Genomic DNA, 25813 nt, shown 5'->3' on the forward strand with positions numbered 1-25813 from the left:
TGGGCTTATTCTAAGCCTAGTGCTAAGCCACCGGTGTGACCTTCCAGGGGTGGTAGGCCCCTGTAACTCTTCCCTCTAGCCCCAACAAAGAAGTGCAAAGATTGGTATTTACCCTGTAGGCCTCTGGGCAAATGTCTAATTGCCTTCTTGGGTGGTCCAATCCAGGATGTAGGTAAGATCAAGAGAATAAAACAGAAAAGATAAGATGTAGTGAGTCCAATGAACCTTCAGCTTATCAAATACTTGAGGGTGGTCTAATTTTCATCCGGATCTCAAATTTTTTTTTTAACAATTCATAAAACTGAAATTGAGTCCTCTTTTTTCCCCCCTCCCTTCCTGGTTGGGCTTACCTTCTCCAAATGCTTCTCATGTAATCAGGCTAAAAAAGCATGTATCCTCCTGACACGACTGACAAAATTGTGAAATAGACAAAGTTGGCCTTTATCACCCTCATTCTTTCACCTCTGCTTCCCTCCTTTCAGTCAGGAGCCCCCTGCCTTCATTACTCTCCCCTCACTAAAGTGGACCTTGTTAGCATTCTACCTAGCTCTTCCTTTTTCTGCAGCAGCCTGTACTTCAGACCTTTCATCCCCATCAAAGCTTTTCAATCCTGTGTTATGTTGCTTTAAGGATATTCTCTGCTTAGACATCAATAAGTGAACTCCTGTCATTTTTATCCACTGTGTTGCTTGAGAGAGAATATGTACACTCTAGGACCAGATACATCTACAGTATATTCCCTCTTTGGGGGGGGGTGTAATATACATATTTAATTATAGGCAGAAGTTCCATCTCCCTGACTTGTGCTGACATGCCCAATACACACACACACACACATACACACACACAAATCAGAATTCTCCCAGCAAAGATTCAGATCACTGCTCACCCTAGCAAAGAAGACATGATAGAAAGAATGCAGTAAAAACTGAATAGGACAAAACTCTTTTTAAAAACTCTTTTATGGGTAAAAGAATTTTCAAAGTCCTAAACTTAAGAGAGAAGCAAAGAATTCATCCCCCCCAAAAAACACCATACTCTCTTCCTCAATTGAGTCTCTTCAAAGGCAAACTCTCAATATTATAATTATTTTCCTGTGCTTTCCCCTAGAAACCCAAAGAAAGCAATACATTCAGGAATAATAAAGAGAGTTATTCAGTGATTTCAGATACTGGCATCATTCACCCTTCGGAAGTCTTTGTTAATTGTGCCTAGTATCTATAGTAATAAATTTAAAGACACACAAAACATTGGGATTCCAAAGACACACTATGCTATTGTCCCATTAAGTTGAAACAATGAGGAACCAGCTTAATTCTATCTCCAGAGCAACAGGGAAATGGTAATCCCAGGTCAGGTGATTCTTTAAGCCAATAGAAAAATGGAATTTCATATGTTCTGTCATTTTAAAGGTTAAAATGGCAGTTTGTGAATTTGATGAAAAATAAAACCCAGTATTATAAGTAGAAGAATATATTTGTTATTTCACATCTAAGTCAAGAATTCTGATTCCCAGTTAAGCCATGGCAAAGTGTGGCTTCTAATTTTAAGGGAGAAAGATATCTTCCTTCAGACTCCAAAAGTGGCTTATCAAATAATTTCCGTAAGAACTGCTGGTGTTTAAGATATCAGTATTTCAATTGGTGGCACATGTATAGTGAAACTTACTTAAGGAGCCTGTCCATACTTTCCACAAAATGACTTTTCCCAACAATTGGCCTTAAAAACTTTCAATGTTCCAATTGATCTGTTACCTTGTCAATGTGGGTACTTCCACAAGTCATACAATTCATATCCCATCCATGCTTACACATCCTATTTGACTCTTATTCATGTCTCTTGTCCCATTTTTCCCATACATTCATCACAGAAGATTCACTCACTATACTGGGGGCCTTCCTATAGATAACTATCTTGGCAAATCTCTTAATCTCTTAGGATCTCAGGTTCCTCATCTGGCACATGAGGAAGTTTGCCCTCCATGTCCTCAAAGGTCCCTTCAAGTCTACATCTATGATTCTGTGACTTGTTCAAAACTATTTCCCCCTCCGCATGCCTGAAATTCCATTATCAAAGATTCATTCCTTTGAGTCTTGCAGGTCCTATTGCCCTTCCACCTTACTCTACTTACTTCTAGAATAGTCTGTAGGTGTTTTTATGCCAGAATGGCATCCTCAGGATAAAGCCCTGGGAGATGATTCTCTCAGCACAAAAGAGCAACTGAAGAGGTATGAAAGAATCTGACTCGGGGGCAGCTAGGTGACACAGTGGATAAAGCACTGGCCCTGGATTCAGGAGGACCTGAGTTCAAATCTGGCCTTAGACACTTGACACTTAATAGCTGTGTGACCCTGGGCAAGTCACTTAACCCTCATTGCCCCACTAAAAAAAAAAAAAGAATCTGACTCAATAGTCCATTATCATGCAAAACAAATGTGAAGAAACTTGAAGATAATTCAATAACTCAATCTAGGAAACACTGACTATCCAAGTTGGATGGGAACTTAAAAGGTCATCTGAATCCAACCAAACCTGATCAATAATCTCTTCCACATAATACCTGACAAGTAAACATCCAGTCTTTGCCTGAAGGCTGTAAGAGGGAGGACACTACCACCCAAGGCAACTCATGAAGCCTAATATTAAGTCTTTGCAACTTTCATCCATTGATCCTGGGTCTGTCCTCCGGGGAGGAGCAAAACAAGTTTAAACCTTCTTCCATATTACTGTCCTTCAGATACTTTAAAATGATAGTCATGCCTCCCCCCCCCCCGAATCTTCCCATTTACCCAATAACCTCTACAAGGCACCTTCCTGCTAAGAAGTTTGATATATAAATCTGGATTGCCACCTTGGTTCCACCATTTCTCAGTAGAGAGAGATGCCTGGTGCCAATATCTTCAACCTCTATCTTCTACCCTAAGCCCAAGCCTCTGTGACTCATTATTTCAGTTTTGATGGCTTAGAATGAGTGTAAATAAGGGCAGCTAGGTGGCACAGTGGATAAAGCACACTGGCCCTGGATTCAGGAGTACCTGAGTTCAAATCTAGCCTCAGACACTTGACACTTACTAGCTGTATGACCTTGGGCAAGTCACTTAACCCCCACTGGCCCACACATACACAAAAAAAAACCCAGAATGAGTATAAATATCAATTATTTTCTGTTCTGCCAAAAACTCTGAGGGTCTTCCCTCTCAGATTGATATTTTTGTGATGGTAAATTAAGCTATCTTTTGTTTCAATTCTCACCTAGCCCTTAGTCATTGAATGGGTGTTGCTTCAGACAAACTGAGGCCTGGGAAAGACTTTAATTTAGAAAGGCCAAGGACATCCACTGCGTCCTGGACCATTGCCAGTCATCTTGACAGTTGTCTTGCTACTGGACTTTAATGACTTTGGAGAAGAGAGTGAGGTTAATGTCTTTGTGCAACTCTGACTCACTTAAATTCGATTCATGCACAGGTCAAGACATCACCCTCAGGATGTCATTGGTCCTCTTTAAATACAAAGTACCAACAGCAACAACAACAACCCCAAGTTCCTAAACCCTGCCTTCTATGCTTTGCCTTAATCAGTACCCTTCTCGGGGCAGCTAGGTGGCACAGTGGGTAGAGTACTGGCCCTGGAGTCAGAAGGACCTGAGTTCAAATCCGGCCTCAAACACTTAACATTTACTAGATGTGTGACCCTGGGCAAGTCACTTAACCCTCATAGCCCCACAAAAAACAACAACAAAAAAAAACCCCAGTACCCTTCTCTTGACCCTAATTACCTTGAAACAAGATAAAGTATTAATATGTGTCTTACTATAATGGAAATACTAGTTAACTTTTATTACACTATTCCCATCAGCAGAATTCTTTCTTTTATCTAGATTTCAAAGAGTATTGTTTTAATAGTTGGTACAGTCACATCTTACCACAAAATATAAATTATACTCATTATACACTTCCATATGTACTAAGTACAATGCTACTCTCATACTCCAATAATGCAACAGAAAATTCAAAAAGCTCATAAGAATTGGGGAAATTGAAACATTAAAGTTTTTATAAAAATATTAACTTGTTTATTATGGCCATAATATTTTAAATTCCTAATTAGGCTATTAAAATCCACATATCTTAGAATATGATATAGGAAATGGGTACTTTAATTAATGCTTCCATGAGAGGTCTTTTTTTTTTAACTCAGACTTTGAAAAAATTTAGCAGCTTTATTTTTTTTCCCAAAAGGAAAAATAAGCAGTCTCAAAAAGGCCACAGTAATGGGAGCACAGAGGCTTTGATGTTAATACCTCACTGAGTTGTTGGGTTTTTTTTTAAAGGATGAGTTCAGACTTTATCTGTTGCTAATATTCTACTGGGGATAATTAAAACACTGCCAGGCAACTGGAGGAGTTTCTCTCCCTGTGTGCCAGGGAAAAGAGACAGCTTTTTCCTTTCCATGAAAAGGGAGGGACCTCAGGAATTCTGTCTGAACGACTGTTCAAGCACAGCTAAAGTGTTTCTCTTTAAACTGTGAGTCACAGAAGCCATATGGCCCAAACCCAGGACAGGCCTTGAGCCAAATGTGAAGTGGGTGAAGTTTGTTCTCAGTGCCTTTCCATGGCTCTTCTCCTTGGGCTGTATCTTTCTTCATTGGTGTCTAGTTTATTTCTGCTATCCCTAAGGCTCCTGACTGTATTGCCCCTTCCCTAGCAAGACCTCACATGTAATGATCTGTACTCTAGAGTCAGAGGGTTGAAAGAGTGAGGCTGATGGCTTTGCACAGCTCTGCCTCACTTAAATCCAATACATTCAAAAGTCAAGACGTTACCCTTGTGATGTCATTGGTCCTTTTCTAGAATGAAGGATGAACAGCAACAGCAATAAGGTGTGAGAAGATTGGCAAGGGGTGGGCAAGGACTAGGTTATAAAAAGCTTAGAATACACCCCAAAATATATTTTTTATTCCATCCTAGAGATAATTGGAAGCCATTTGAGTTTATTGAGGGGAAAGGGGAAAATTTCCTGGTCAGATCTGTACTTTAAGAAAATCAGGGGCAGCTAGGTGGCACATTGGATAAAGCACTGGCCCTGGATTCAGGAGTACCTGAGTTCAAATCTGGCCTCAGACACTTGACACTTACTAGCTGTGTGACCCTGGGCAAGTCACTTAACCCTCATTGCCCCACCAAGAAAAAAACAAAAAGAAAATCAATGGCTAAATAGAGGGTGGATTGGAGTGAAGACCGACTTGTTAAGAGTAGATCCAACAGCAGATGATCTCTGAGGTCCCTTCCAGCACTAGATTGATTGTCCTTGCTAATAACATATATCAAATTATGCTTTGCTATAAGATTCACAGAACAAAAGAGTCTTATGAGGAAGAAGTGTAATAACTTGCTCTTGCTTTCATAGATAATGTCGGTGGAAAGATTCTAACCTGTCTCCAAGTCTAGCATTCTTTCCACAAAACCCATGCTTCCACTCCTTGCTAACTAAGTACTGAGTTAGCTAAACTTACAAAGTAATTTATCCTAAGGTAGTAGGTGAAAAGGGGCATTTTCACTCTCAGATATCTTTTAAAATATTTTATTTTTTTATAACTGAGACTGGCACATGTGCAGAGTACCTCTGACGATGGTGCCTCCTCATGTATGAAAGTCTGGGGGACTTGTTTTGGGGACAGGTATATGAAAATGTCTTGAAGAGACTGTAGCACCTTAATAGATAATCTGTAACTGGTTCCCATCTGCCAACTATGTGATTAGGAGAAGCTTCTTTGATTGGCTGGAACTGCCTTCTGTGTAATTTAAGATTCTAAATGTGGATTCTAATCTGTTCCCCCAGTTTGGGGGGAAACTGACTAAAATCACTGATAAAACGAGTTTTGGTTTTTAAGAGTTTATTGAAAAATAGAAAGAAAAAGATTGAGAACAGAATTCCAACAGCCTGGCATTCCTATCTTTCCTAAAATTTCCTGTGAAGTCCTCTGTCGCCACCACCACCATCAAGTCAGGAACCCAAAAGAGAGAGAGCTCTCCGCAGGCTCTCTTTCCTCCTTCCTGTCTCCTCCCAGAAAATAGGAGGCTCCTCAAGTTGATTGGCTGGTAGCCTTGATAGACAGCACCCATGAGCAAATGTCATTTCCTGACACCAAGGAAAAGCCACATGGCCTTTCCCTCTGAGGCATTTTCCTCATGGCGGAGCTTTCCCACAGCAAGTTTCCAGTAGGTGGCATCATTCCAATCATTACACTTCAAAAATACTAGCCAACCAGAGCCTCAACCTTCTTCCTTAATTGCCTTTTCTTGATGGATTTCTGCTCTTGGAATGAAACCTTACCAGATGGCATCTAGTAAGACACAATTATTGTTCTAAGGATAGAGAACCTTCTCCTCTCTGAGGCCAACACATGGGCCCCATGAAAATGTTCCTGGATCCTCTACCTTGGCATTTAGATTAAGACTTTCATCTGTAAGCTCTGGCCACAAGGGTTTTGAAAGATCAGGAGAGCAAACCTCTACGAGTCTGGGTGCCAGGGTCCTAGTTGAGTTTTATAGCCAGTTCAGCATGGATGCCCAGAGAAGTAAGAAGTGACCTTGAGGAGTGACCATCAATACTTGGCTCAAAATTAGCTGAGACAAGGTCTCACTTTGCCATCATACCACATCTGGATGTGAACTTGTCCAGATGCTATGCAGAAATTTTGATGGTATAGGGGAAAGTGTACTTTGTTTATACTTTGGTTATTGATATATTTTTTGAAGTACATATCCCTTTGTGAAAGCTAATTGATGCAAAGTGATTAAATAGAATTTGGATGCTAGTCATAGTTGGCTAACAGTTGAAAGGAATATAGTCAGGGAGAGCTTGAATCAATAGCATTAGAGAAGAGTTACCCCAACCCCTCAGGGTACCCCTGGAACCTTGAAGAGCAGTATTTAGCCTCTCTTTGGGATAGCTCACCAGAGAATGCTTCCTATATGGTTGTTTTTTTAAAACTGGAGTCATTTCCCAATATCTCCCCTTCCCCAAGTGAAATCTTATAACAACAACAACAAAAAACAACAAAAAACAACAACAAAAACCAGTTACTCAGACACTTACTAGCTTTGCGACCCTAGGCAAGTCACCTAACCTCTCTATGTGCCTTACTTTCCTTTTTTATAAAATGAAGGGGTTGTTCTCACAGGCCTTTAGAGTTCCTTTTAGCTCTAAATATATAATCTTTTGATCCATGTTTTCATGAATTCATCATTGTCTATTCTTACTAGATAATACTTTTAAAGGGGTCTTCAAAGCCTTAATACTAAGAGTGAATAAAGTAGACCCTAAGGAAGGCTGAATGCCTTGACATTTTCAAGCAGACAATGAATGCCATTGACATTTTCATGCAGAAAGGCCTTTTGACATCCTTTAAATATCCTCACATAGGTAATTAACTTCTTTACTTGCATAGGGTCAGGCTTATCCAAACACATACAGCAAAGTGTCAAGAGACTTGGTTTTAGTCACTGCTCTGCCACCAACTAGCTGTGTGACTTTGAGCAAGTCACTTAACTCTCTGGGCCTCTGTTTTAGGGTTTGAAAAAATATAGAGTTCCAATTGGATAATCTCTATAAGGTCACTTCTGGAAATAAAATTACAGGTTAAAGAATTTTTCAGGAGTTCAGGGCTGGTTGTGACATGATTAACTTTAGCATCCATATAATGGCATACTCATAGATACTAATGAATTTAATTTAATTTAATTTCTTTCTTCAAGTCTTCATTAGTGGCATCCTGTTTGGCTGACATTGCAGGAAATGCTAGGGACAATAAAAGAGATGCAAAAGACTGTCAAAAAACTCAGTCTAATAAGACTGAGATAAGATGTAGACATATGGAACAATTAAAGGACAGCATATAATGATGCCACAAATCAGTTATTGAAATAACATCTCACCTACACCACTGGATCAGGTGTCAGAAGACCTGTGTTCTAATTTTAGCCTTGACACTTAAGTGGATATATGACCCTAAGCAGGTTACTTTTCTAAATCTGTTTCCTCATCTGCCAAAAGAGAGAGAGAGAGGGAGAGAGAGAGAGAGAGGGAGGGAAGGAAGGAAGGAAGGAAGGAAAGAAGGAAGGAAGGAAGGAAGGAAGGAAGGAAGGAAGGAAGGAAGGAAGGAAGGAAGGAAGGAAGGAAGGAAGGAAGGAAGGGAGGGAGGGAGGGAGGGAGGGAGGGAGGGAGGAAGGAAGGAAAGAAAGAAAGAAAGAAAGAAAGAAAGAAAGAAAGAAAGAAAGAAAGAAAGAAAGAAAGAAAGAAAGAAAGAAAGAAAGAAAGAAAGAAAGAAAGAAAGAAGAAAGAAAGAAAGAAAGAAATGAAGAAAGAAAGAAAGAAATGAAGAAAGAAAGAAAGAAAGAAAGGACAGAAAGGACAGAAAAGGGAAGAAAAGAAAAAATGGGTATAACACCTTCCCCACCTATATTATTTGTGAAAATCAATCAGACAATCAACAAGTATTTATTAAGTGTCTAAGTGTCAGTCCCTGTGCTAGACATTGGAGATATAAACACAAAAATCAAATAGTCCCTCCCTTTACAGAGCTTACATTCGATTGGGGAAGATAACATGAATAGTTTACTATATACAATATATACATGTAGATATGGTATATATAATAGTAAGTAAATACAGAATGATTTTAGAGTATATGGGGGAGAGCAACAAATGTGAGAAGAATAAAGAAAGGCTTCCTTCCTGTCCAGTATTGTCCCATGTGAAAGCACTTTGTAAATTGGACCATAAAATATAATTTTATTTCTCTCCCCCTCCCCATCTAAAAAGAGTCCAGCCAAATCAGCAAGGAGGTGTAGAGATGGGTTTACAGAAGGCCCCATCCAGCAGGTATAAACAGCCGGGTTCCACGGAGAATTTCCAAGATTTTCTAGGAGTAGCTCTTTTGAAAGGTCCAGAACAGGTAGTGATTTTAAAGGGTTTTTGTGTTTTCTAAAAGTTAAAGCAGCCATGACTTATTATTGTTGTTGTCAAAGGACAGAGGGAGGGAAGGGAGCAAGGGGGAGAAAAGGGAGAGAGAAGGAGAAAAAGAAAGAGAAAGAGAGACAAATAGAGAGACAAAGACAGACATTTTGTTTGTTTTTAATTTAAAGAACTCCATCCAGGGCCAGAGAGGTGAGGCAGACTATTTTTCATTCCTTTCTCACAAAGGTCCTGGGAACACAAACAGCAGGAAGAAGGGACTCTGATGCTCCCCTCTCTTCCATTCAACACAATCCTTGACAACAGTTCTGGGTCCTTCTTTCCCTTAAATCCTCTTTAGGGGCCTACAGAGGTAAGAAATAAGGTGAGAAACTTCCACAAAGGAAACCTTGATCATTTTAGAAAAGAATGAGCATGTATTTTGTTTTAAGTATTAGTTCAAAGCCATATTTTATATTTATAAATATATGTAAATATTTATACATACATATGTAAGTATATATATACATACACACATATATATTCTTTAATTTGTAATTAGAAATTTATAATTGGAAATTATCTATAATTGGAAATAATTCCGACAGCTCATGTGTTTTTTACTTTTTTTTTTTAAGTGAGGCAATTGGGATTAAGTGACTTGCCCAGGGTCACACAGCTAGTAAATGTTAAGTGTCTGAGGCCGGATTTGAACTCAGGTCCTCCTGACTCCCGGGCCAGTGCTCTATCCACTGCACCACCTAGCTGCCCCTAGTTCATGTGTTTTTACTGAGTGTAAAGTTTGAAATAATCTCTTTCTCTGAAAAAGTCAAAGTCTTTCAAATAAGAGGAATCCAGTCTAAAATAAAAACAGTGTTTGGGTTTGTTTTTTGTTTTCTGGGGTTTTTTTTCCCCAATATTCAAAGTTAGGAAACAAATTAAACATGACTTCGACTTCAAGGTCCAACAATCTTTGGCATGTTAAGTTCTATTTTTAACAGTCACTTGTAATTTTTCCTTTTGTTCACTTTTCTTTGTTGGCCTCCATTTGAATAACTTTTAAAAATAGACAGCGTAGCTGAAAATAATAAAACTGTATTCATTCAAACGTTCACTGGAAATGCACTATGACACTTCATTCAAGAGCCTATCTTGGGACCAGCTTATACATCAAAGTGCCCTATAATAAATTACCTTTTTTATTACAGTAACTAAATTCCCTAGAATGAGATCCAAGTCACCCCTACTTGAGACCTTTTTGCTAAGTGTGTCAAAGTTCCATCCACCATTCTCTTGTTTTAAATTATTGAGGTTTTGTTGTTTGTGTGTGTTGTTCATTTTTTCAAAAATTACAAAATTTAATAATTAAAAGGGACCTCAGAAGCCATCCAGTCTAACCAATATTTGCACAAGGATCCTTAAGATAATATACCTGACAAGTAGTCATCCTGCCTTTGCTTAAAGAGGAAATGCTGAGGAAACCCACTACAATCTGTTTTATTATTGGACAACTCTAATTGATAAGAAGTCTCTCCTTTTCATAAAGCCTAAATCTGTCGTTTTGCCATTTCCCCAACTCCAAAAGAAAATTACTTTATATTTATTTTGTGTATATCTCATATTTACTTTTATATATGCCTGTTGTCTACTGTGAGAATGTAAGCTCTTTGAGGGCAAGGATTGTTTCATCTTTATTTTAGTATCCCTATCACCTAGCATAGTTCCTAGCACATGGTAGATACTGAACAAATGATTGTTTAGCAATTCATCAATCAATTAATGTAGAATAAGAGCTGCTCATTAGTGGGGGCAGGAGGGGGGGGGTTGGCCACCATGACACACTGTTGACTCATCTTGAGCTTGAGCTTGTGAAAAAAACAAATCTTTTGCACAGAAGCAGCTTTCTAGCTATGACAGCCTCTAGTACTTGTGAAGTTGAATTTTTTAACCCAAATGTAAAACTTTACATTTTTCCTTTTAAAGTTTCATCTTTTTTTATTTAGTCTGATATCCTAGCCTGCCAAAATCTTTTAAAATCCAATCTTCCAGTGCTTTAGTATTCTCTCCCAACTTTGTGTCATCAACAAATTTGATCAGCAAGCTATCTATGCCTTTATCTAAGTTATTACTAAAAATGTGCAACATCAGAGGATTGAGTACTTGCGGCACTCCATTGGAAGCCTCCTTCCAAGTTGACATCAATCCTATCTATGGCTAGTAGCATTGTTTTCTGTGGTGAAAACATTATCTGATTATGATCCATGGGGCTTTCCACACTAAATAATCTGTGTTCCACTAGTATATCCCACTTTTCACAATAGGCTTGTTTCTGAAAATGTTGTTTATGAATAGAAATCTCATAAATCTAAATTTGTTTAATATATAGAGAAAACTTTTTACTATAAAGAAATCTTTTGGTGAATCTAGGGCGATCAGGGGAGGCTTGATTAGAAGAGGTAGCATCTCATTTAGGCTTTAATGACTGGTAGGACATGAACCCCCCCAATTCCCACAACTCATCATTCCATATTTGTAATTACAATTAACTTTGAAGAAATAACCCCTAACTAATTCTTTTCCAGAATTGTAACAAAGTGAGTGGATGATACTGGAATGAGGAAAAATTTCAATATGATGAGGCATTAACTAAGTTTGTAGTTAAAAAACAAATTTGTCACATTCACATCAACGAAATGGAAAAGAACAAAATCAGATTGGGAATAATTTTTCCCCAAACTTAGAGAGTATAGAACTAAAAATAAGGAGCGCTGTCTATATAGGAAAACTGGGTCATGTCCTTTAAATTTATCCTTTGAACCCCTCACTCACATGCTTTTATCTTGTATAGCTGCCATACTAGTCTCTTGGGAGGAAAAGAATCTTGCTTTGTCGCCTGGCCAAACCTTCAAAGCAAATTTAGACCTTTGTTTCCCAGTTATTTCACCTTCACAAACTGCTGATGCAGTTTCTTCAAATCTAAAGAATCCTGACAGTGGGAGAGGGGGGCAGAATCTGTTTCTTTGATTATTTAAAGTTACTTTTTCTGGGGGGATTTCCTTTCCCCCCCAATTCACAGTACATGGATTTTTATCCATTTCTTTCATAGTAGCTTAAAACTACTTAAGCTACTAAAGCTTAAAGTTGAACTATGACTTTTAGGAGATACTGTTTAAAGGCCCCAATGTGCAGATGGATATATATGGGTCTCAGGACTGGCTTCTTAGCTCCCAAAATAACTTGTATTTTTACAGCCTTAGGTATAGGCCAGTGCTTAGACCTGAGCAGAACGGTCCTTTAATGATTCAATCAACCCCAATGGACGGTTCTCAGCATTGCCCATTTCAGTGAACATAGTTTTAAAGAATTAGAAACCAGAGCATTGTAAGCATTGGAATATTTCTACTAACATGCCACAAATTCCTAAAAAAATACAAGCTGATTTCTAATGAGAATTAAATGAGCTTCGTTGAATGAGAATAAAATCTAGTCATCAGAAGCAACAAAAAAAAATTTCCTTTTTCTTATGATATCTCAATAACTGTTGAAAAAAGTATGGAGGGAGGCAACTAGGCGGCACAGTAGATAGAGCACTGGCCCTGGATTCAGAAGGACCTGAGTTCAAATCTGGCCTCAGACACCTGACACTTACTAACTGTATGACCCTGGGCAAGTCACTTAATCCTCATTGCCCTGCAAAAAAAAAGAAAAAAATTTGGCTCCCAATCATGTGTAAAAATGCCAGGTATCACATTCACCAGACTTCAGCAGCCCCAGCTTTCCAGTAACCCAGGGTAGCAACATGTATCTTCAAGGTGTCAGGGAACACTATGGTTCCAAATCCTAAAACCAAGCAATGTAGAAAAAAATAAAAATATGCCATATGACACTTTCAGGTGGAAAGGAGACACCAGCTACCAGAGGTATGTGAATTGGTATTCCAACAGGAGAATGCTTCTTAAAATTTCTTTTCAAAAAATAACCCCACACTCTTCCGCATGTACACTGACCCAGAAATTCCCATGGAGCTACTAGATGACATGAGCAAGTGCAGATAAAAGTCATCTCAGGGCTAGAAACCCTAAGGAACTCCTGGAAGTGTCAAGTGTGAGCTCCATTGAACCAGGTCCCGGATCTGAATAGATTCATTGATGTGCCAGACCTGGCTCTGTTGCCTCCAGTGCCGCTTATCCACTTCTCATCTTTTCTCTAATGACCATCCCAGACAGGCTATGAATTTGATTCCTGCTTACCATCCTCTTGCCTTCTCATTAATGACCCAGGATTGCTTTACAGAGTTTGCTTGCTCACAAGCTCTGGTGAATGACAGAAAAGCTCCTCTCCCACGCACCATTGTCCCCTCCCCACCCCAGGCAAAAGCCTTGGCCTGAAATTCCATTCCATTCCATTCCATTCCATTCCATTCCATTCCATTCCATTCCATTCCATTCCATTCCATTCCATTCCATTCCATTCAATTTACTTTAATTCAATTAAATTCAACAAGCATTTATTAAGTGCCTGTTTGGAGCCCGGCACAGTGCTTGCCAACCACTGAGTATGTACATTCAATTGGAAGGCTGGGAAATATGGTGGAGGAAGAGTAGAGCTAGTACACAGTGCAATCCTGGGATGGGCCTAATTCAGGTTCCCAGGACTCCAATCCCCAGGGAGCCTGTGCACCTGAAGTGCAGGTGTTACATTCTGAGGAGAGAAGCCATGTGGAGGAGGTGGTGGTTATAACAACACAAGGTTTAGGGAAAGACAAAACAGTCATACAGCCTTTTGCTGGCCATGGAGAGCAGGCTGAGGAGAGCTGAGTGAGTAAGAAGACCTTGTGCTGTGATGACACCATGGGGACCTATGGGTCCTCTGAATGGAGACCCGAACACAGTATATAAGAATGGTTCCAACCTTCAGACTGGTCATGCCAGAGATATTGCTACACATACTCTATGATTAGAAAAAATATCTTAGAAGAGGTGGTTTCCCCTATTATAAGCCTAAAGATCAGACCCTAATCCACATAGTGTGTATGCTAAAATTGTTTTTCCTATTCCTTGACTAGTTGTTTTAATTTTGCTTAAATTTTTTTTTTACTATAGTGCTATATTTCTCCTCTAGCACAAGGCCTGGCATATAGTAGGTGCTTAATAAATGTTTGTTGACTGAGTGATCTAGTATGCTAGCCCAGTATTGAATTTAAATGATCTTAGTTCTCAGCTAGCAGTGAGGTTTCAGGTCAAATGAAGTACAGATCATCCCCCAAAGCCCACAATGAACCCACTAGTCCAAATGAATGCCAGACTAAGTGGGTGCAAGTTATATTTTATGGAAGTTTGACCAGAATGATCAGAGTAACCCCTGGCCCCAGAACCAGGATTGACACAAATCAGGCTCAATCTTAGGGGCTCATGTGAGAGCATTGATTTTTGTTCTGTATCTCAGCTTTCTATAGTTTAGCCCTTGCAAGCATCAGAGGCATGCATGAACCTAGAGGATCATTAGTCATCTGTGAATCAGGGGCAGACTGCCATAGTGTCCACCCCATTATGGAAGGTCAAGACTTTCACCAAGGACTGCTGCTTGGAGGGTTGCCTACGGACTATAGCAAGAACACCACTGAAAGGACTTTGTGTACTATTGAGAACTTGCAGGAAAGCATAAAGTACTGGGTAAGAACCCATGAGGGAGAGGCGATGTATCCCTAGGAGGCAAATCTCATCAGAGGGGAAGGTAGGAACCATGAATGCTTTCCTCTTATAGGGGGAGCCCCATCCATGGTAGGACCAGAGGTCCTCTTGTTGTTTGTTTTTCTTTCTCAAAGAAGTCCCATGGCATCACTAGGGTAATGTATTGACTTGAAAGTGAACTGGATTTAAGTGAAGCAGCGCTTTGCAAAGTCATCAACCTCACCTCTCTCCTCCAGAATCATCAAAGTCCAGTGGCAAGACAAAAGTCCAGACAACTGACAATGGTCGGAATGCAGTGGATGACCCTGGCCTTCCTAAATTAAGTTCTTTCCCAGGCCTCAGTTTGTTTGAGGCAACACTCATTCAGTAGTTAAAGGCTAGGTAAGAATTGAGACAAAAGGTGGCTTAGTTTGCCTTCAGTCTGGAAGGGCAAGACACTCAAGGTTTCTGGCCATAACGGAAACAATTGTGATTTACTCTCACTCTCAAAACAGAGGTCTAGGGAATTATGGAGCTCACAGGAGAAGCAAGTAGCTTAGCTCTCCAGAAATCCCAAATTACTTCTCCTTTCAAGTGGTTCTCCCTACAGAAATGTTATGTCTTGAAGATTAGATATTTGGAGGTGGGGGTAGGGCTTACCAGAGTGGGAAAGGCATCTTGACTATTTTGAGACTTACATATGATTTCTTCGTTGTTTTTTGTTGAGCTAAATGAAGCCTTTCTGTATTTAATGTCTTGTTGTTGTGAGTTATTACATGAGAGCTGGGGGTCTCTTCCTTTGTGTAAGAGACCTAGACTTGAACCCAAATTCTGATGTTCCTGTAAGAAACCCAGAGTATGGGAATGAAATAAGAAAAGATTCATGAGAAGTCCCTAAGATACATTTAGTCCATATAAAGTCTTTGGTTCTGGGCTATGGATAACTTGGGAAAATGACAAATATAAGGCAATTTGAGAAGGGAAGAAATACTAACAACTTGGGGAAAGGGAGCTGTGGATCAGGAAAGGTTTAGAGGAGGTGACTCCTAAGCCTGGGCCTTGAAGGAAACTAGAAACTCTCAGATGTGGAACTAAGGAGGAAGTGCATTCCAGGCAGGGCAGCTAGGTCCTGCAGTGGAAAGAATGCCAGGCCTGGAGTCAGGAATTCTAATCTGACTTCAGACACTAGCTATGTGGCCCTGAGCAAGTCACTTAACCTCTGATGTAATCCACTGGAGAAGGAAATGGCAAAGCCAAGAAAATCCCATAGATAGTATGGTCCACAGGGCCACAAAGAGTCAGACATGACTGAACAACAACAAGCATTCCAAGCATGGGAGACAGCTTGTGTAAAGACATAGAGACAGGAGATGGAAGACCAAATTTAGGGAACAGCTAGTTGGCCAATTTGACTGGAATGTAGAGAAGGGAAATAATATGAAATAAGCTTAGAAAAGTAGGGGGGGAAGAAAAGTAGGGGGGGCGGGGAGGACAGCTAGGTGGCACAGTGGATAAACCACCAGCCATGGATTCAGGAGGACCTGAGTTCAAATCCAGCCTCAGACACTTGACATTTGCTAGCTGTGTGACCCTGGACAAGTCACTTAACCCCAATTGCCTCACCCAAAAAAAAAAAGTAGGAGGGACAAAGAATATGGAGAATATAGTGAGCCATGAAACAGTTTTCAGAAAAGGAATATCATGATCAGACTTCATTTTAGGAATTTTATTTAGTAATTTAGTAGTCAATTAGGAATTTAGTAATTAATGTAGGAATGTAGTAGCTAGAGGATGAGTTGGAGAGGGAAGAGACATGGAGCCTTTTATAATAGTCCAGATAAAAGGTACTGAAGGCCTGAAGCAAGGTAGCAGAGGATAAGGTTGTACATAGTGGGAGTGGGAGTATAGTAAGAGTTCTGGATTTGGGCTAAGATGACCTGCTTCAAACCTTAGTTCTGATACTAACTCTTTGTGGCCTTAGAAAAGTCATCTCACTTTCCTGGTCATCAGCTTCTTCAACTGTTGAATGAGATGGTTGGACTCAGCCACAGTGGATAGAATGCTAGACCTGGAGTCAGGAAGACCTGAATTCAAACCCTGCCTCAGACACCTACTAAATGTGTGACCCTGGACAAGTCACTTAACCTCTATTTGCTTCAGTTTCCTCAATTGTAAAATGGGAATAACAATACCTTCCAGGCTTGTAAGGATCAAATGAGATAATAGTCATAAAGCACTTTGCAAACTTCAAGTGCTATGTAAATGTCAGGTAATAGCTATTTTTAGATTAGATGGCCTCTACTTTTTCTTTCAGCCCTAAATCTTTGATCCTATAATAATATAAGTACATATAGATTTGGATGTCATCTGCTTAGAGATATAATTGAACCCTTGGGAACTAGTGCAGAGAGAGAAGAGAAGTAAGCCCAAGATAGAGCCCAGGAATCATCCACACCAAGGAGCCAGGAGACAGGAAATGGATTGTGATCCAGCCACAGAGACCTGGGAGGACAAGGACAGCAGTGTCACTCACAGAAGCCCAGGGCATAGAGTGTATGCAATGACATAAAGTATCCCGGATGAGCAAAAGGTCAACATTATTAAAAGATGCAGAAACAGAGAGCAGTATGACTGACAAGAGGCCACTGAATTTAACATCTAAACAATTGTTTATCACTTTGGAAAGAGAAATTTCATTAGCAGTGAGGATAGGGGCTAAAAAGTGGGCAGGATGTGAGGAAATGGAAGTAACAATAATCATGCTATCAAGTGCCAGACCCAATTGGAGCAGAATGGACTAGGAAATCCTGAAATGCAATTGGAGGGAGCTATACTAAGGGAGAAACCCAGTGGTAATAGCAACCGCTAGGCAGGGTCCCTCAACTCCCAAAAGTCAAAGCTTATGAACTGATACATTTCACGGCTCAGGTGTATTTGGGTATAGGGAATGGAGAACTGCAATGGGTGAAGATCCAGACCCTGTGACAGGATGCTCTCTCAGTAATGGAACCCAGTTGTATGCCAAGGTCCCTAAACCAGGTCATATGAATATCTATGCAAGAACCTGGGGAATGCTTAATCCAGAGGAGAGAAATCTTAGGAAGGATATAATATCTGTCAGCAAGAAGTCTAAAGACTGTAATAAACTTGAATGAGACTCAATTTAGTTGGCTACAGAGGTCAGAATCAGGAGGAATAGTAGAATTTCAGGAAAGCAGATTTTAGCCCAGTAGAAGGAAAAATGTCCTAATACTTGGAGCTGTCCAAATACACCCCCCATTTGGGCTACCTCAAGAAATAGTGAATTAGATTTTGCTGGACACCTGAAGACTTTCATAGACATTGTAGCAGGGGATCCTGCTTAGGAATTAGGTGGACCACATGACCTTGACCTTTTAGATCCTTTCCAACTACAAGATTCTATGATATAGTAATCGTCAACAAAATGAGGTTACCTTACATGACCAATTATGGGAGGGACAAATTTTATAATATTTTGGAACTCTGATCAGCATAGTTACCAACCAAGAATCCTTTGGATGCTCATCCTGAAAAGAAGGATGCCTTTTCTCTTTCCTGGTGAAGTATATGACGTCAGATGCCAGGAGTTTCCCACACTTGACACTAGCCAATGCAGGGGTAGGGTCTGGCCTCAACTGACACCCATCAAATGGAAGAAATGGTTAGAAGAAGATTTGTGTCTGGATTAAGCATGCTACCTTGCCCAGGTCCCCCAGGAAAATGAAAAGAAGAGGCTACTACTGTTGCCTTAGCCCATTCTTTGTGGAAAGTTTTGTTGGCCAGCTGCTCTTGCTGCTGCAGAACAGCACTGGGTGCATTGGTTCCAGCTTCTTGTCAAATCTGGAGCATTAGAGTGCTTCATTGACAACACACTAATCCAATATGGAATCCCAAGTTAGCTTTGAGCCCCACCAGTCTGAATGAAAATAATAACCCTTATGGTCTGGCCTGGCAACCTATGAAACCTTGCAGCAAGAACTGTAATAAGGAAAACACAGAGAAGTCATGACCCTGGATATTTTCAGCTACTCTTTATTCCTAATAGTGGCTATTGATGATTATATGATTATTGCTAGGTGTGCCAGGAAAAAAATGTTTGGGATCCAAGTATAGTAATTGTTACTGTAAACAGCTTATCCAAGGAACTTTCAGTCACCCTACAACATCAAGTAAGCCTGGCCCAAAGCTCCATGGCCAGTACCAAGATTTTGCAGGTATATTATGCTAATAGGAATCTACAACTATCTAATACACACTGCCAGCACATATGTACAGAATCAGCAAAAGTGTTGCCAGGGAAGCATGAAAGTTACTCCTAAGACAAACCCACAGAAAGTAGAACCAAGATAATGGAGTAGCAAGAAGAAGTATAGCCAACTCACCTCTCCCCCTGTAACTTCTTTTTTAAAAATCTAGAAAATGTATTAGACTTAAGCTTGATTGGGGAATACAAGACAGCGAGTCTTTTTTTCCAGTGAAGTCTGACATAGGGAGAGGAAAGAAGAGAGAATAAGGGAATTAAGGGAGATATTAATCCTAATCAAAACAAACTCTAATTAAAGATATATAAAATTATTTATAGCAGCTTTTCTTCCTGTGGCAAAGAATAGGAAACTAAGGGAGTGAGTGCTCATCAATTGGAAGTTGACTGAAAAAGTTATGGTCTATGAATGAGATGGAATATTATTGTGTTATAAGAAATGATGAAGGGGAGGGGTTTCAGGGAAACTTGGGAAGACTTGTATGAACTGATACAGACTGAAGTAAGCTGCACCAGGAGAACAATTTATACTATGACAACAATACTGTAAAGACAAACATCTTTATAATATTTTGGAACTCTGATCAGCATAGTTACCAACCAAGAATCCAGAGGACTCATAAAGAAGCATGCTACCCAACCTCTTGACAGAGAGGTGATAGACTCAAAGTGCAGATAGACGTGTAATCCTGGGGGGCCAGGTAGAGGAGTGGAACATGGCCAATCTAAAAATTTGTTTTGTTTGACTATACATCTTTGTAACATGAATTTTGTTTTTTCTTTTTTAATGGGGGTGGGGGAGAAAGAAGAGAATGTGGTTTTTGTTGATAGGAAAAAATTAAGATTTATTTTTTTAAATGGTCCATGGACTAACAAACACTGAGCCTACAAAGTAAGCCCCTGAAAGTTATGATTCTTGTTGTGATTGATTCCTCTGCATCTGGATTCCTTGGGTTTTGTTCCTGCTCTTATTTTCTGGTTCTTTATTTTAGGAACCTCTTATTTGACATCCTCCCCACATGAACCTCAGGCAATATGTAGCCTCTAGCACCTGGTAGGGCTCCTCTACTGGTTCAGACAAAGATCTTCAAGTATTCTTTAAAATCAATCCCTGTCTAGCAAGGAGTTTACCAGGCCCTCCACCTTCCTTATTGGCCCAGTACTATTTAAAAAAAAAAAAAGAGGAGAGACTCTACTTTGGGGATTATCCAGGTCTACTCATTTTTGTCATTCAAGACCAGTCCCTTTAATCCTCAATCTGAATAATCAGATAGAGATAGCTAAAATGTTCTCTAAATTGGATGGGGGTTGGTGAGTGGGAAGGGAGGTCAGAGAACTGAGCAAATATCTAATGAATTCCGGATCTAAAGACAATTTGAGTAGCAGAGGTAAAGGACAAAGGTCTGGAACAGAGGTCATCAACTCTGGTTGAAGATTTCAAAGTGAGTTGTGCCATAAAATAAAAATTCATTCCACAAACTGTGGCTCCTAACCCTTGGTAGGAATCCCTAGCTATATCTTACAGTCAGCAAAAAGTTTATACAAGAATGAAAATACACACACCCATGGTGCTATAAATAGAGAATGACTAGGAAGCCTGCTCAAAGGCATACCAACACTGCTTAGCAGTCATGGATCATCCAACCAGCAGCTGTTCATAAAATGACAGCACGCCCATGACAATGGACATCCCACTAGTTTATCATTATGAATTTTAATTTCATACTAGTGATGTAAGAATGCTTACCAAGACAATCTGTTTGCAGCTCCGGGCCTCCATATACTTGATTTATCCCAGAAACTAAAGAATCACTTTCATATGTCCATGCATCCTTACTCACAGTCACACATATAACTTAAAACCAATTTTTAAGAGGGAAATGCTCTCAGGACAAAATGATACTATTTTTATTGGCATCTTCAAAGGGAATCATTTTATCCTGGGTAACCTGGCCCTCAATTCAATAAACAGGACAAACCCAGGAGGGCCATGTGAAGTTAATTTAACCAGGAGAGATATCTCTTGGATCACAAATGCTTATATCAGTCTAACAGGATTATCTTCATTTTGCCCTATGGACAGCCACAAGGAAGACTTGTCTCTATGGTATGGAATTGAAATCCAACAAGCAGCACTCTGAAACGTGTAAAAGAAAATGAGCTTCAGGCAACTGACTTGAAGCCTTAGAAAACTAGGAGGTTTATAAGACAAATATCTTTTTATAGAAAGAATGAAAATGAGATAACTGGTTTTTTTGCAATAGTGACATTCAGACTTCTTACTGTTAAGGAAATGTATTAAACCATGTGGTCTTTTTCATTCTATGATCACTTGTTTTTTAAAGAGGGATAAGGTAGTAAGGGACAGGTGGTTTGGGTCTGTGATTTCAAAGGGACAGGAGACTCCCAGTGAAGAAACTCCCTCCTACAGTGCAGAGGAGCAACTCATCTGTAATTAAATGCCTTAAACAGTTACCTGAAGCAATGTCAAGTCAAGTGACTTGTCCATGTCACATAGCTGCTATGTTTCAGGGACAAGACTTGAACTCACACGTTCCCTACTCCAAGGCTGGCCCTCTAGAGATTATACATACTGCTTCTTTGCTCTTAAATAAATGGGAAGATTTGATCTGCATTTGCTTTGCTATCCAATGATGTAGAACCACCCTGTGATCATCTTTATAGGGAAGGTTGGACCATCCTTCTAGGAAGAAGGTTGATGAATGAATAGCATCTTGAAGAAGAAGAAAAAAATAGCAAAGCTTTTATTAAGCCAATAACTCATTGTTTGGTCTGGAAACCACTTCATTTTTCCTCTTGTCTGTACAGCCAACAGGAGCTGTCCTTTAGCATATTCACAATCTGATGGGGATAGGCAATCCAGGGGTCTCTAATTTTCTTTCTTTCCCACTTGTGAACAGAAGAGAGTAAACAGCTGGGCAGTGCTATGGAGCATCCCCCAACCTTGCCTCTCAGATTTTCTTTATTTTTCTTATCTCTACTTTCCTGCTTCCCTTCTTTTGACCTTTCCTTTCTATTCTCTTAAAGTTTAAAATGGTAGGCATGTAGTAGAGTCAATCCAAGGTTGGGAGGGAACTAAGGACGAGGAAAGAATAGGAGAGGGGATCATTCCACTTTCATTTTCTTTGACAAGTTTTGAACAAGTGTAAAAACTGTCCAAATAATATCATATCATATTAAACAAATCTGGATGCACTGCCTACTCAGGAAGTAGAAAATAATTCAAGATGATAAAAGGTTTTAATTCATTTCTAAAAGACTTTATAATTGGGTTATTCCCTTTAGAAAGGTTAACTGAATAGTCCAGGCACAGTTTACAAATAGAAAGAGGAGAGATATAAAGAGATTGAAAAGAGCAATTAAATTTGGCCAGAACTTCTCAGAGGATTAGCAGGGGAACAAAAGCCACCAGAGTGTGTGCCCCATGTTCAGAGAACTATGGTAGCTGAGGTTCCTGTTTTTCAATAAGTTTATTTTTTCTTTCCAAATTTTAAGGCTTCTTGTGTGTTAGGGTTTTTTTCTCTCTCTCTTTTCAATATTTCTTCCTTTATTCTTTTCTCCTCCCAGGAGTGTGGTGAGGGTTTAACTCCTTCATGTGAAGTAGCCTGAGTTACTTATGCATTCTTCTCACTGAAGAAATAAGAAGTATTAATGAATGGATCAATTAGGAGTCACCACCTTACTAAAAGATAATGAATAATGGAGATTCTAATGTATAATGAAGGTTGTTTGGGTCTATTATCCATCACTGTCAATCAAATCTTGAAACTGTCTATTCATACTTAGTCTTGTCATTAAGCAGTCTCCTTATGGTTCTTTCAACTTCTAGACTGTATGATGTGATATGGTTTCAGGACAAAGATTTTTAGTGAGTTTCCTTGTGGTATGGTTTTTTAAAAACTATTTTATTGATACCATTTGTCTTCACATCACAATAATTTCGCAGAAACCCCTCCAGACTAAACTCTCCCTTGTGACAAAGGAAAATGATTAAGCAACAACATCCAGTGCAGTGGCCACATCTAACATTGTACACAATATTCTGTCCCACTAGTCTCTTGCTTCTGTGCCATGAAATGTGGGGCTGTACTTTCAATGAGCAAAAATAAATTTGTTTTGTCAACTCTGGAACCTACCTAAATTTCAGAGGTATTTAACTTTTAGGCTAAACCCAAGCATTTGAAATTTCAGTTCTTTACCTTTAATACTCCAACAGAGCCTTGATCTCATTGATGTGGGTAGTCTCTCCAAGTAGTGCAGATTGCAACCCATCCATATGGTTTCTTCCTATGGAATTCTCCAAATACTTCCATGAATCCTTCCTAGAATCTACCCAATGCACTAAAGGTTTTCTTCTAAGGTTTTGTTTTCTTTAACACTTCTTAGGTAATTAGGTCAGACCTCAAACTGTCCTTCCATCAGCCTTCTCTCTTAATATGTGATGGGGCGTGGCTCTTTTTCTAGGCACACATTTCCCAGAAAATATTCTTTATGTCAGTTTGTGAATATGTCATCATTAGTGATATACTTCAGCCTACTCATGCCCGTCATGCACCTTTCTGTTGTTCTTTGAGTTACTTATAAATTTGATTCTTTGAAGGTTGTGGTATTTCATGGTTCATAGTCTCACTACTAGAATGGTGATGTCAAAATCTTGAGTCTTTGTGTCAGAGATATGTTTAAAATTGTTGCAAGTGCCAAGCTGTTTCCTAAATGTAATCCAGCTTGTTCTCTCTCTCCTATTCTCTACCTAAGATGATGTGTGTATGTGTGTATACACATATACATATATGTAATACATGCACACATGTACACATGTGTGCATGTGTGGTTGTGTGCATGTGTACCTATATAAAGATGTACACGCACATATGTATATATGTGTACATGTATGTGTCTGTACCAATCATCTAACAATGCCCATTCAACTACATATATTGCCTGGACAATTGACATTTTTCATACATTTAGAATTTTTTTTTTCCTGTGTGGACTGACAATATAGTATTCTAGAGCTTGATGCAATTAGTACAGTGTCACCTACAAAGAAAAGCTATTGAAAATCTCATCTTCTATAGAGAATCCCTTTTTCATTTATATTCTCTGTAAAACATCCGTCTTGGCAGTGACAAACACTGTTTGCAAAGCATATTTCTCACTTGATTTTGAAAATCAGGATCATTGAACAAAGTTATCTCTTTGATTATGTTTATCAATGAATACTGTATGATTTTACCATATGCATGGGAGACTTAGAGGAAAACCTTGAAGGCTGTATCTTTCTCTACTAAGTCAAATTTAAGAAAAAAAATCAATAAATGTAAAGGCATATTATGTTCTCCATATCTCTGTCATGTTCTCCATAGCCAGTCTGAAGTTACTGGCAAAATCAGTACAACTTTGTGCAGAAGTCTACAGGGGCATGCACTTGCCTGATTAATTTTGCCCTGGGTCTACTTAGGAAGCACTGGGATATGTATTCATCACTGCTTTTTGTGAGAAATTTTGTGGTTAGAAACTAGACTTGGGTGAGTGGAAAGAGGTTCAAGAAACTGAGTGTTTGAATGAGAAAAATTAGTAGAGTCATTTTATTTATGGGAAAAATAGGAGGAGGTTAAAATGAGAAGTAACACATGTGAAGGATGGTTCAGGAGCCTGTAGCTCTAGTCATTTATTTAAAAGTTATTATTGCTATTATTATTTCCTATCATTCCTCTGTGAGATGTAGACTTCAGTTGTTCAGTTGTTTTTCAGTCATATCCAACTCTTTTTGACCCTGTTTGGGTTTTCTTGGCAGAGATACTGGAGTGGCTTGCCATTTCCTTCTCCAGCTCATTTTTCAGGTGAGGAAACTGAAGTAAACAGGGTTAAGTGACTTGCCCAGGGTCACACAGCTAGTGTCTAGGACCAGATTTGAACTTAGGTCCACCTGACTCCATGGCTGGTGCTCTGTCTACTGGGTCACCTAGCTGCTCCCCTTTTCTGGGGGTCAGGGGAGGTTTTTTCCTCTTCATATTCCTCCTCCATACAATGACACCAGTATTTGATAAGCCATGATTAGAAAGACTAGTTACATTTCTACCTGCCAGTTTCTGAGCTCCCTGTAGCTCCAGGATGGGAAGAGAACTTGTCAGGAGGAACCAGGAGGGACCTAGACCACAGGGGATGCATGAGCTCAAAATGACTCCAAATAAGGGGTCCCTAACAAGCTACACCTTTCAGTCAATTGTGTGATGGTGAAAGATGTGGTCTTTTGTAGAAAATCATCTGTGAAAGTCTGCCTATTCCCTGCTCAGATTTTCATCAAGGTTCAATTCTGTTCAGAGGTGGTAAAACACAATTCCTATTCAAAGCTTTTGAATCTCTTCAAAACAGATAAAATTGCCTCCTGAGCGGCTCTTCTATGGAATTTGAATTCTATGGAAATGTCCTTCTGCCTATTTTAATGTCACTAGGATTAAGGATCTGGAAGGGAGGGGGCAGTAGGAAAAACAGGAAAGAAAATATGATGAAAAGCCTTCTTGTAAGCGCATAAAGAGAAAATAGGAAATTCCTCTCTAAATCTCCATAGAGAGTTGAAACTAACTGTCAGAACTGGGCTATACCCAGGAGCCATAGACAAGCTTTGTTTACAAGTCAGAAACTACAGTAATTCCCCAGTGATTAAACTTCCCTTGCTTACATAAGATGGATCAAATGTGTCACTGAACATAATATTTCCCAAACAGGGGGTCTGAAGAGAGTTCTAAGAGGGTAAGACCTATGCAATGGAACTAAGAGTGACCAAATACAGAGTCCCTTCAGCACATATTGTAATTTATTTACACTTTCTCTTTGTTTCATGAAACTATCATTTATTGCCTTGTATATCATATGCATATGGTAGA

Source organism: Dromiciops gliroides, chromosome 3, assembly GCF_019393635.1.
Source record: "Dromiciops gliroides isolate mDroGli1 chromosome 3, mDroGli1.pri, whole genome shotgun sequence".
NCBI classification, from domain to species: domain Eukaryota; kingdom Metazoa; phylum Chordata; class Mammalia; order Microbiotheria; family Microbiotheriidae; genus Dromiciops; species Dromiciops gliroides.